The sequence below is a fragment of the Triturus cristatus genome, chromosome 1_1 (assembly GCF_964204655.1).
Source record: "Triturus cristatus chromosome 1_1, aTriCri1.1, whole genome shotgun sequence".
NCBI classification, from domain to species: Eukaryota; Metazoa; Chordata; class Amphibia; order Caudata; family Salamandridae; genus Triturus; species Triturus cristatus.
The window spans coordinates 603,962,253-603,975,649 of NC_140579.1; positions in this window are offsets into that span (position 1 = coordinate 603,962,253).

A 13,397-nucleotide genomic window follows, 5' to 3' on the forward strand; every position below is an offset into this window, starting at 1 on the left:
TCCCGCCTGCCCACGCAGGGCTCCGTGGCTGCAGGGCTCCGGGGCTGCAGGGCTCCAGGGCTGCAGGGCTGCAGGACTCTGGGCCTGCAGGGCTCTGGGCCTGCAGGGCTCCGGGGCTGCAGGGCTCCGGGGCTGCAGGGCTCTGGGCCTGCAGGACTCAGGGGCTGCAGGGCTCCGGGCCTGCAGGGCTCCGGGGCTGCAGGGCTCCGGGCCTGCAGGGCTCCGGGGCTGCAGGGCTCCGGGCCTGCAGGGCTCCGGGGCTGCAGGGCTCCGGGCCTGCAGGGCTCCGGGCCTGCAGGGCTCCAGGGCTCCAGGGCTCCGGGCTGAAGGGCTCCAGGGCTGCAGGGCTTTGGGGCTGCAGGCCTCGGTAGCTGCAGGGCTCCGGGGCTGCAGGGCTCCGGGGCTGCAGGGCTCCGGGCCTGCAGGGCTCCAGGGCTCCGGGCTGAAGGGCTCCAGCGCTGCAGGGCTTTGGGGCTGCAGGCCTCGGTGGACGCCCGGGGGACCCATGAAGCCCGTCCTGGGCACTTTGCCTCGCCGCGGGCTGGAGGAGGGAGCACCCAACGCCCCGGGGAAATGTGTCGTCCGGGCTTGGCCCATCTGGTCCCCGCCTGAGAACCGCAATCCCCAGGAGGGGTGTCCCGGCATACCCTGCCCCTACTAATCCGGAGGAAGGCTACCCACCTTTCTTGTAACCCTCGCGCTCCGAGTGACGGAGGGGACCCTAGGCACGGACGCGCCCGGCCTCCTGGAGCCCTGGCTGGGATCCGCGAGGCGAATGGACCCTCATCGGGACTTCCAGGCCGGCCCGGCCATCTGGTCGCCCCATTGGAAAGCATTGCGCGTGACCAGATGGCCGAGGGAAAGGTGCGACCAGATGGCCGGGACCGAAAGGACTCCCAGCTGCCCACACCGAGCCATAGCGGTAGGGCTCCTGCCTGCCCTTGCAGGGCTCCGGGGCTCTGCACCAGGGTCCCTTGTCCCGGGCAGATGAACACTTGGCAGGCCGCAGGACGTGGGATCCCAGGCCCTGACCAAACATCAGGAGGCCCGGGGCCGTTCCCTGCTTCTCAACGCAGCCAGGCCGGGGAGATAGGGGAGCCTGCCCAAGCACGAGGGACCCCAGTCCCGGGCACACGGTCCCTCAGGTTGTGCGCTCGTTTTCAACAATTTTTTTTTTCAAAATTCCGCGAAGAGGCATTCCGCAAATTTCGCCCAGCCCTATTTAGGTCTTCATGCGTTGCCCTGCGTGTCTCATATTTAGCATCGAGTAAAGCTCAGAGATGAGGCGTCGGTCGTCCTTTTTACAGATTAGCCATTTTTCAAAGGTTGTGAGTTGCCGAGAAGCCCCACTATAACATGAGGGCGCTGTCACCCAGTGATGTAATTGCTGATATACAAATTCGTCAGATGCTAAGAGGCCATAATCTCGTTTTAGTTGGTCAAATGGAGGCAGCCCTTTCTTGTCAAAAAGAGATCCGAGTCTCTTGCATCCTTCTTCTTTCCATCTTTGGAACACTGACGAATCCCGACCCGGTGGGAAGTCCGGGTTTTTGACTATCAGGGACATTGGTGAGGTAAAAGTGGTCCAGTCACATTTGCCAGCCACGGCATCCCAAGCCTTCAGCGTTGGCGAAGTAACCAGTGAGGAGTAAAGCCCCCAGGCTCTGTGTTTACGAGGTAACCAGACCTCCCGCCAAATGTTGACTCCAGCCACCGCTTGGTCCATGAAGTTCCAATGCTTACCCGATAGTGGTCTGTTCCATTTGACAATATATCGAAGACAGGACGCTTGATAATATTGCTGAATCAAAGGAAGCCCAACTCCCCACTCTTTTTTCGGGAGCGCCATTCAGGACAGCAAGAGGTGTGGTTTCTCCCCCCCCCAAACAAATTTGTTGATGAGGGACTGTAGTTGACCGAGAGCCTTCAGCGGCGGAGCCATCGGGATGGTTTGAAATAAAAAGAGAATACGGGGCAGCACTGTCATCTTGACCACCGCTATTCTTCCAAACCATGCCAATCGTAGACGTGCCCAGGAATCCAAAGCTTTAGACGTCTGTTCAAGCAAGGACGCATAATTGAGGATTACGGTACGGCCAATGGTAGGCGCTAGGTGGATGCCCAGGTATGATATGCCTTGCTGGGTCCATTGGAAAGGGTAGCGATGTTGGAGGTCGTCCACATCCTCTGGAGGGATCGACAGGTTTAATATGTGCGATTTAGTCAAGTTGACTTTGAATCCCAACGCATTACCAAAGTCGTTGAGCTCTAGGAGTAAAGCAGGTAGGGAGTTAAGAGGGTTGGAGAGCGACAGAATCACGTTCTCAGTGTAAAGGCTGACTTTGTGAATATCTGCCCCAAATTTCAGGCCTTCAATGTGTGGGTTGTCCCTTAGGCATTCTGCCAACGGCTCCATATATAAGGCAAATAAGAGGGGGGACAAAGGGCAGCCATGTCGTGTCCCCCGGGAAATCGGGAATGTGGCAGACGTAGCTCCATTCACCCTCACAAACGCCTTGGGCGCACTGTATATGCACCTGATCCAGTTAACATAGTTCTCCTCGAACCCAAAGCTTTGCAACGCGTCAAACTGGTACGTCCAGCTCACCCTATCGAATGCCTTTTCGGCGTCAATAGATAAAAATAGGGTTTGCCTGCCCGACCTATGCACACTGTCCATAAGGTGGAAGAGGCGCTTTGTGTTGTCCAATCCCTGTCTGGTAGGGATAAAACCCGCTTGATCGGGATCAATTAAGTCAGCCATGAGGGGATTGAGACGCGCCGCCAGTATTCTCGCGAAGATTTTCGCATCAATGTTCAGTAGGGAAATGGGCCTGTAGGACCCACAGTCCATAGGATCCTTGGAAGGCTTTAGAATAACAGAAATAGCTGCTTCAGACATAGAGTCAGTCACCGCCCCGTCTCCAAGAAGGAATTAAATAACTTAGTTAGAAAGGGTGCTAGCTCATGACAGAAGGATTGTAGAACGGGGCTGAGAAGCCTGGTGACTTCCCGAGTTTTAAACGAGATATAGCCGAGATCACCTCTTCTATGCGAATAGGACAATCGAGTTGGTCTGCTGTGGCTTTCGGCAGAGGAGACATCGCACAGTTCTCCAAGTAAAGGAGAGGATGCCGCACCGGCAGGTCCTGCCCTGTGTAGAGAGTGTGGTAAAAGGATCGAAAAGCTTCTACTATTTGCGAATCTGCACTAAGTTCCTTTCCCATTTGGCTCTTTGGTCACCTGGATCATTGATGCCTGTGTTTTAGCCCGCAGGCGTTGTGCCAGAAGTTTGTCGCATTTATCACTACTAGCATAGAATTTGTGACGTAGGTGGAGAAGAGCGTATTCCACCCTATCCAGATCCAGTAGTTTCAGGAGAAGTTGCTTTTTCTCCAGCTCTCTCCACACCCTCGGTGCCCCTGTCCTGTTATGAATGGACTCCAACTCCGCTACGCCCTGTTCTAATTCTCTGCGCTTTTCTTTCCGAGCCTTGTTCTCAGCCGCCGAGATAGCAATAAATTTGCAGCGGATGACTAGTTTCAGGGCCTCCCAGACAGCAGACAGAGACGCAGTACCCACATCGTTACGCTGCAGATAATCAATTATTTTTTGTTTAATGTCATTTACTGTCCTTGGGGAGTGTAGGAGACTCTCCCACAGGCTCCAGCCGGGAGGGGTGGCCTGGACAAAGTGCGCAGGGATACTAACTGCAATTACTGCATGGTCAGATAAAGACCAGGACTCAATGGTAGTGTCAGATAGCCGGTGCGCTACAGAGGTGGAGGCAAGAAAATGGTCAATCGGTGCATATGATTTATGGGCCGCAGAATAGTAGGTGTAGTCCCTCACCCCAGGGTGTAGAGTCCGCCACACATCATGAAACCCGTTATCCACTAGCCACCCCAACCCCTGAGTGGAGAAGGCTCCAGCCTGGACCAACCATTGACCCGACCGGTCCAAAGCGGCATCCATCACCAAGTTAAAATACCCCCCTACCAGTAGAGCTGCGTCTGGGGATGTGAGCACCTCCGTTAAAGCATTTATGGTAAACTGCTCTTGTTGTGTGTTAAGAGAGTAAAGAGAAGCCAGTGTGACGCAAGCGCCCTCCCATTGCATCCGAATAGCTAACAAGCGACCCTTTATTTCTGCAAAAGTAGTAAGAACCTTGCCAGGGAAATGAGCCCTAATTAAGATAGCCACCCCATTTTTCTTGGCCGTGCCTAAGGATCAGAATTGCTGCGGGAAACGTCTGGAGCGCATGCACGCGGTGTCCCTAGAGAGGAGGTGGGTCTCCTGTAGAAGACAAATATCGCCACCGGAGTTTTCCAACAAGGAAAGGATAGCCTTTCGTTTCACAGGGTTGTTCAATCCCCGAACATCAAGGCTTACAATCTTTAGCATCTTACCCATGGGGGGTAGGTGGGGACATTCCAGTAGTAAACACGCTTATCACACCTGTAAGCCCGATAGCCAAGGTGAAACGGCAAGGAGACATCTGATGTGTGTGGACTGGTGCGGACACCCCAAAAAAGAAATACGACAACTTCAAAGAACCACACAAAAACCCTTCATTAACCCACCCCCCTGATCCCTAGTAGGACAACAGTTCATCCGTAGTGAGAAACCCATGGGGGGTCACGTTTCGATTGAGGAATCGTGGGAAGGAGAATACGTTCCTCAACGACTAGCAAGGTGATGATTGCTGGTGAGGATCGCAAAATGTCCTCATGTGCCCCCCCCGGCGCGGTTCCAAGAGACCCATTCCGGAGCTAGCTGATTTACTGAGTCAGGGGGAAACGGGTTGCTCCGAAGGCTGAGACAGTGAAGTGAGGACCGCCTCCCTTTCCTTGGCCATCGTCTCTGGGTCTGGCTTCAGCTTAGAGGCTGGTCTACCAACCAGCTGCCAGCGTGCAGATCTCCGATCAGTGTGCTCTCTAGGCCCCTCTATTTGCCCCACCTCCGCAGTGCTCTCCAAACCCAGCAACTCGAGGGCCTCTTTGAGAGAGCGGAGTTGTCTCAGTTTCCCTTGATATTTAAAAATAATGCGAAAGGGGTGCCCCCAGGAATATGAAATCCCTTGGGCACGCAGGTGGGAGGTAACAACCTTAAATTCTCTCTTCTTGATCAGGGTGGATGCTGCCAGGTCCTGAAAGAGTGCAGGGGATGGCCTCGGAACTGTACGGGTTGTGACTCACGAGCTGAGCGTATCAACCGCTCCTTGAGCTGGAAGTCATGAACACAGACTAGAATATCCGGTGGAGGGACCCGATTCCCCCTGGGTAGACCCACCCTATGCACTCGGTCCATCTGTATGTCTTTAGTGTCATCCTCACTCAGGATATGTCGGAAAAGGTCCAGGACATATGACCTGAGATCGTCTTCTTCCGCCCGCCATGGCAGACCACGGATCCGTACATTGTTTCTCCGAGAGCGATTCTCGAGATCTTCCACGTGGGCTTGTAAGTCTAAGTGCTGCCCCTGCAGGCAGAGTAGGTCTTGTTGCATCATGTGTAGCTCCTCCTCCCTACTCGCCTATGCTCCTCCAGAGTGGCCACCCTTTCGCCCACTTCGTCTATGTCACGTTTAACCTCTTTTAAGTCAGCGGATAGCTGGCCCTTCAAGTCCTGAATGTCCTCCTTGAGGGCGGAGAAAAGCTCCATCATAAAGGTCTTAGTGGCCGGACCGTCGCCTCCCTCCAGAGACTCTGCCGACTTCTCATCCACGGATAAGGCGCTCGATGGGCCAGACGCCCCAGGTGGCTTCAGAAGCATGTCTTTGAGAGTCCTGTGCTTCTTTGCACGGCCCACCGCCATTGTGTTGCCCCCAGCTAGCGGGAGCTCCGTAGTCTGTGCCTGGCTCCCAGTCTCAGAGATCTGCTACTTGGGGCATGGAAGAGCCGTAGAAAGTGCCAGTAAAGGGGCTACTCCTTAGTGTATAGGCTGCTGTAGCATACCTCAGTACGAGTGTGTGCCAGGCTTCCCTCGTGCTCCTCAAGGAATGTCCATCAAGACAGTCAGATGCGCTATGATGCGCTGTCTGACTCCAGGGGGATGTAGAAGCCTATGAGCTCCGACTCGCCAGGCCACCCTTCAGCCTATCTGCTTCTGGACCACCCCCGCTGGGAGAGACACAGCAAAGAGACCCCTAGGCCAGGGGGATTCCACTGATCAGTCCTGTATCGCACTGCTAGGCCTCCCGGCCTTACTCACCGATGCCCCTCAAACTGCAGGCCGGCCTGTCACGGTGGTTACTGGGCCCGCAAGCGCTCTTCAGCTCTGGTGCTGGGCAGACGTGCACAACTGTGCTGATGGCATGCAGGCGGGTGTGTGCGCGCGGGCTTTCCGTATCTCTGTGGGAGTCAGTAAGGCCAACCGTTGGTCCTGATGCCTGAGCCCTCCGCACCACAAAGGGCCCTGTGCCTGAACCGCTTCGTCCTCCGCTCCGACCTACCGGTTGCTCGGGTTCGATCTCAGGCTCATCCGAATGTGGTCTCCCTTTGTAGAGGCAGACAATCCTACACCACCCCAGCAGGTGAGCAATCGAGCGCCAGGTCTCCGCAGACCAAGGCGACCGCTATACTCCAGAGCCACCTCCCTTCAAGGTCGCCACCAGCCAGGGCTGGGTACTCGTGGAGTTCACTCTTGGGGATCAGCTGCCAGTCCACCCCCCTCCTGATCTGCGCCTCGCAGCAAGCACCACCGGTGAAGGGAAAGTTGCTGATTAGGCTCGCACCATGCCACTAGCCCTCACGGCCGTATTCCCGAACGTCAGCTGTCCATGCAGATCCTGGTCCCCATGGTGATTACAGGACTCTCGACTGCGCCTTGGGTCCAGTTCGTTTCAGACCTCAGCTCCTGTGCAGATATCACGCAATGGGCAGCCTGTGCACTAGCCACGCCGGGTCTCGCAGCGTCTTCAGAGGCCTGGCTGCGTCCAGCGCCAGGCCCTCTGCCAGGAAATCGAAGATGGCTGTCTGGGTCCACTGTGTATATCTGCTGTTCACACCAACAGGTACTCCGGCTGAGCAGCGTCCACTGCGCCGCGCTCCCGCAGCCGAGGCGTCAGCTTCCACAGGAACCCGGGGCTAGATATCACAGGAGACACCGCCGCAGCACCACAGATAGGCAAAATGTCGGCCTCTGCACCAAAGCTGTTCAAGGCGGCCATCAGGTGTTTAGTTCACTGTCCTGGAGGGGCGCCGCCAGTCGAGCGCTGAACACAGTGGGTCCAGTGCACCCCTCGTCGCTAGCGAGTAGGAGCTGTACCCAACTTCGCTGCCCCGGGGTCCGTCAGCCGTCCCGGTCGCTCCCGCTGAGGTGCGGATCGCGCTCGCGGGATCCGATTAGCTGCCCAAAAGGCTCCATTCAGGCGCCCCACAGCTTCCATCAACGTCCGGATCTCCCTTACTGCTTCATAACAAGCATTGAAAATGCAATAGGTCTCGCCCTCGTTTAGGTTAAAGCAATTCTGTTTGTAATTAGGTGGCTTTTTAGCTTTGCTTTTATTAGTGTCGTTCAAACTTTCATGTACATAACATGCATATGTATGCATATATGTATATGTATGCATGCATTTATATTTGTATTTATATAGATATGCAGATGTGTATATATATATATATATGTTTATATATGTATGTATGTATATATATATATACACACATATAAATGCATATGCATATATATATATATATATATGTGCATATGTGTGCGCGTAGAGAGGTAGAGAGTAGTAGAGAGAGAGGCAGAGAGAGAGGTCGAGCGAGAGGTACCTAGAGAGGTAGAGAGTAGAGAGGTAGAGGTAGAGGGTAGAGAGGTAGAGAGTAGAGAGTAGAGAGGTAGAGAGAGAGGCAGAGAGAGAGGCAGAGAGAGAGGCAGAGAGAGAGGTAGCGTGAGAGGTAGGGAGAGGTAAGAGGTAGAGAGTGAGTAGTAGAGAGTGAGTAGTAGAGAGTGAGTAGTAGAGATTAGAGAGTGAGTAGTAGAGAGTAGAGTGAGTAGTAGAGAGTGAGTAGTAGAGAGTAGTAGAGAGTGAGTGGTAGAGTAGTAGAGAATAGTAGAGAGTGAATAGTAGAGTAGTAATAGAGATAGTAGTAGAGTGAGTAGTAGTAGAGTGAGTAGTAGAGAATGAGTAGAGAGTAGAGTAGTAGAGAGTGAGTAGTAGAGAGTAGTAGAGTGTGATTAGTAGAGAGTGATTAGTAGAGAGTGAGTAGTAGAGTGAGTAGAGAGTAGAAGAGAGTGAGTAGTAGAGTAGTAGAGAGCGAGTAGTAGAGAGTGAGTAGTAGAGAAGTAGAGAGTAGCAGACAGTGCTTAATTTGTGCCGGTGCTTTCCGGTGCTTAGCACCGGCACTTATGTTTCAGGGCAGGGTCTATTAAAGTTTGCTCCCCTGGGCCCAGTAATTATAAAAAATAAATGCACACGTACCCGTCCTGTTCTCCTTCAGTTCAGATTCCTGCCTGGTATGTCTCCAGAGAACGGCCTACCCACGTCCAGGCATGATGACTGCATCACGTTAGTGATGTCAACAGTTGCCGCCTGCCTTTCACCAAAAGGTGTCCTGCTCATTGCATTTAAATGCTGCAGTTAGAACATTTTAAGAATGAAAGCATCGAATCCTTGATGCTGCACAGATTATGATGCATGTATTTATATTTGTATTTATATAGATATGCAGATGTGTATATATATATGTTTATATATGTATGTATGCATGTATATATATACACATACATATATATAAATGCATATGCATATATATACATATATATATATATATCAAAATACTCCGTCCCTATATGTGCATATGTGTGCGGGTAGAGTGGTAGAGAGTAGAGAGTAGTAGAGAGAGAGGCAGAGAGAGAGGTCTAGCGAGAGGTAGCTAGAGAGGTAGAGAGTAGAGAGGTAGAGAGGTAGAGAGTTATTGGTAGAGGGTAGAGAGAGAGTTAGAGAGGTAGAGAGAGAAGTAGAAAGTAGTAGAGAAAGAGGCAGAGAAAGAGGCAGAGAGAGAGGTAGAGCCAGAGGTAGCGTGAGAGGTAGAGAGAGGTAAGAGGTAGAGAGGTAGAGAGAGGTAAGAGGTAGAGAGTGAGTAGTAGAGAGTGAGTAGTAGAGAGTGAGTAGTAGAGAGTGAGTAGTAGAGAGTGAGTAGTAGAGAAGTAGAGTGTAGTAGAGTGAGTAGTAGAGAGTGAGTACTAGTGAGTAGTAGAGAGTGAGTAGTAGAGAATTAGTTGAGTAGAGTAGTAGAGAGTGAGTAGTAGAGAATTAGTAGCGAGTGAGTAGTAGAGAGTAGTAGAGAGTGATTAGTAGAGAGAGTAGAGAGTGAGTAGAGTAGTAGAGAGTGAGTAGTAGAGAGGAGAGAGTGTGTAGTAGAGAGTGAGTAGTAGAGAATTAGTAGAGAGTATGTAGTAGAGAGTAGTAGAGAGTGATTAGTAGAGTGAGTAGAGAATGAGTAGAGTAGTAGAGAGTGAGTAGTAGTGAGTGAGTAGTAGAGAATGAGTAGAGAGTAGTAGAGAATAAGTAGAGTAGTAGTGAGTAGTAGAGAGTGAGTAGTAGAGAGTGAGTAGAGTAGTAGGGTGAGTAGTAGAGAATGAGTAGAGAGTGAGTAGTAGAGTAATATAGAGTGAGTAGTATAGAGTGAGTAGAGAGTGAGTAGAGAGTAGTAGAGTGAGTCGTAGAGAGTGAGTAGGAGAGAGTAGTAGAGAGTGAGTAGTAGAGAGTAGTAGAGAATGAGTAGAGTAGTAGAGAGTGAGTAATAGAGAGTAGTACAGAGTGAGTACTAGAGAGTGAGTAGAGAGTGAGTAGAGAGTAGTAGAGTAGTAGAGAGTGAGTCGTAGAGAGTAGTAGAGAGTGAGTCGTAGGGAGTGAGTAGTAGAGAGTGAGTAGTAGAGAATTAGTAGAGAGTAGAGTAGTAGAGAGTGAGTAGTAGAGAATGAGTAGTGGAGAGAGTAGTAGACAGTGCTTAATTTGTGCCGGTGCTTTCCGGTGCTTAGCACCGGCACTTATTTTTCAGGGCCGGCTCTATTAAAGTTAGCTCCCCTGGGCCCAGTAATTATTAAAAATAAATGCACACGTACCCGTCCTGTTCTCCTTCGGTTCAGATTCCTGCCTGGTATGTCTCCAGAGAACGGCCTACCCACGTCCAGGCATGATGACTGCATCACATTAGTGATGTCAGCAGTTTCCGCCTGCCTTTCACCAAAAGGTGTCCTGCTCATTGCATTTGAATAATTGCGGGTGAGGTGGGGGGCAAGGCAGGCTGGGAAAGTTCAAGACATGCTGCTGAGGCCCGTTGGACGGGGAACTCCGACTTTTGGGCAGCTGTCCAGAGGCCTGCATTGAGGAGGAATTTAAATGCTGCAGTAAGAACATTTTAAGAATGAAAGCATCGAATCCTTGATGCTGCACAGAATATTAATTCCTTATTCAGGAATTGAATTCGAGGAGCAGCAGGCACAAAAGGTGAGTCTCCCTCCTTTCCTGCGCCTGCCTTTTTTTCATGGTGTACTACAGAGCAGTTATTGAAGCGTACTAGTGTCTGCCACTGCAAGTCCCAAAAACTGAAGTTTAAATCCAATTGATTATGGAAGTCGGAACAGTTAAGAACCGGTGCGCCGCAAGCATGAGTATTTCTAAATATGAATGAGTGCGCCAAAGCGAATTTCTATACCCATACACTTCGCTTGAATACGTAAGCCCTGCCTCGTTGAATTTCCCAGAAAAGATGTGAATACTGGAACCTTTGCCCACAGCCTTACTTGTAAATCAGCTGTTTAGACCGTCATGTCCTCCCAGCAAAGCTATCAACTGACAAATAATAAACTAGCGCTGCTTTTTCCAAGAGCTAACAATAGGCCCCTCCTGCTGTGTGCCCTCAAAATACGCTTTCTTGAGAAGGTGAGGGCAGCCAGAGTGCAGAAAAGACACCCTTCGATTTCGAAATGTATTCAAATCTATTTGTGCTACAGAAATCCAATCACAAAACATAGTCACAAATAAAGCAGACCTTTTATATGTTTCAAAGAAGTAATGCATGGGAAAATGAGAAGCAATTTCGAAAAAAGCCCAAAGCCTACCTTGGTAATGCATTAACCCCCACCCCCTCAAAAAACAGCATTAATGACTGTCAAGTGTGTTTCTGAGCTACTATGGCCGCGTGACCATTTCTGCTCTACAGTTGCAATGTGGGCCGTGAATTCACATTCTGCATGTCATCTGCTATATCTCAAGTGCTTTGAGTCCCAGACACGATGACCCAAATTCTGAACCCAAAGCATTAGAATCATTATAGTCACAGTCTACTAACGCCTATTCTGCAGGAAACCTCTACTTAGTGGAGTGACACCAGAGGAGTGAACGTTTTGATTTATTTATTTTTTTGAAATCTACACGAGGGTCTAGGGAAGATTTAGCAACTTTACAATGGTTGCAACGTTTTACCTTTTCCTACATTTGCATATAAATCATGCAGACATTTGCCACTGTGCAAAAGAAAAAATCTTGGAAAAATGTAAACCTTCAGAGATACACTCTCCATATATTTTGCATCGTGGATGGCTTCGATTAGTGTGGCAGTTACATCACAGTATAGTGAAAATTAGCTTGCAGTGCACAAAAAAATCTGCTCATCTGCGAAGGCATAATTAAACCGGGAATATTTGGAAACTTCACTAAGGAAGAAAGTCCAGAGCAATGCTTAAAAAAATCTTTACACATCCCTAAATCCCACCAGCCAATAGATGAATCCATAATGTTTGTTCAAAATGCACACCGTGAGTGTGCTGCAGCCAAACGCTTATTCATGTGTTAGCAAACCAATAACTACAATGACCATATATAAGTTGCTTGTTGATGCTTTATGAGTATTCCCACAGTTCTCAGCTATTTTGCATCTAAGGTTTTTCTTTTTTCCCTATGTATACATTCTGTCCCTTTCCAGGATTCCATTGTCGCCAGGAAATAAGGTGAAGAGGTTGAGTAAGGGATTACAACAATGTTCTCTTTATAAGTGGTAGTTCTTGTGCTCCTGATCGGCTGTTCAAAAGTGTTAGCCAAAATGAATCTTTTTCAGTTTCTTCATATATTTTTTTTTTTAAAGGAAGTGGCATTTCTTGTGTACTACCCACAAACTGCATAATGTCAGTATGAATGTTGGCCCTACAGATTGACACCCTTCAATCTAGTGATTGTGTGCCTTTAGATTTTTAATAGGTTTATTGTGTCCACAGATGTTAAGTTGGAAGGAATGTAGAAGGGCAAAAATAAAAGCGTTGTGAAAATCATGGTAGTTTGATACTCTTCTCATATTGTAATAGCTATCAGATGCTGGAATAAAGAGAAATTGAGCAAAAACCCTATTTGGGCAAATGTCAACACACATTGCTTTTATTTTTCAGTGCAGTATCCATGCCATCCTAATCCAGAGATTACAAGATGCAGGGCTTGGCAGGACGGTGCTAGCTTGGGTACAATCTTACCTAAGCGGGCGGTCCCAGAAAGTGGCTTTACAATCCTATGTATCTAGACCTAAGCAAATCAGGTGTGGCATTCCACAGGGCTCTGCCCTTAGCCCCCTGTTGTTTAATGCCTATCTAGCACCACTTTTCACCCTTATTGCCAACTGGGGGGTCAAAGCGATTTCTTACGCCGATGACACCCAGCTGATCTTTCCATTTAAGGAGCGGACGGCAGACACTTTCAGGAATTTTAAGGGCTGCTTACAAGACATTGCTCGTTGGATGAATGCAAATAAATTAAAGCTCAACGCCGGTAAAACCGAAGTTTTGTATTTTGGCAAAGGATTAGCCCCTGATCCTGGACTGTGGTGGCCATTAGAGATGGGGGTACCACCTACACCTAGCTCGTGTGCTAGGAATTTAGGTGTGATATGGGAGACGAATCTCTCATTCTCGGCTCATTTTAAGCAGGTGTCTTCTGGCTGTTTTAGCACTTTGAAAAATCTGCGGAAAATCCTCCAATTTCTACCAGAGGGCTGCCAGAAATCCATAGTACATGCCACAGTCACGTCCAGGTTGGACTATGCAAATAGTCTATATCTTGGTCTACCCAAATATGCCATTGGTCGCCTCCAGATGATTCAGAATGCGGCTGCGAGACTGGTGTTACGAATTCCTTTTAAACACCATGTCTCTCCGTATTTACAGAAGCTCCATTGGTTGAAGGTGGAGAAACAAATCCAATTCAAGGCCTTGACCTTGACATATCGGGCTCTTAAGGGAAATTGCCCGCAATATCTAAAGCAAAGTGTGTGTTTATATAAACAAACTCGGGTGCTACGATCAAATTCCCAGACTCTGCTGCAAATCCCTCGTTTTGAGAAGGCTCGCCAGGGAGGGAGGACCTTCACAGTGGGTGCTGCATCACTGTGGAATACCCTACCAGAA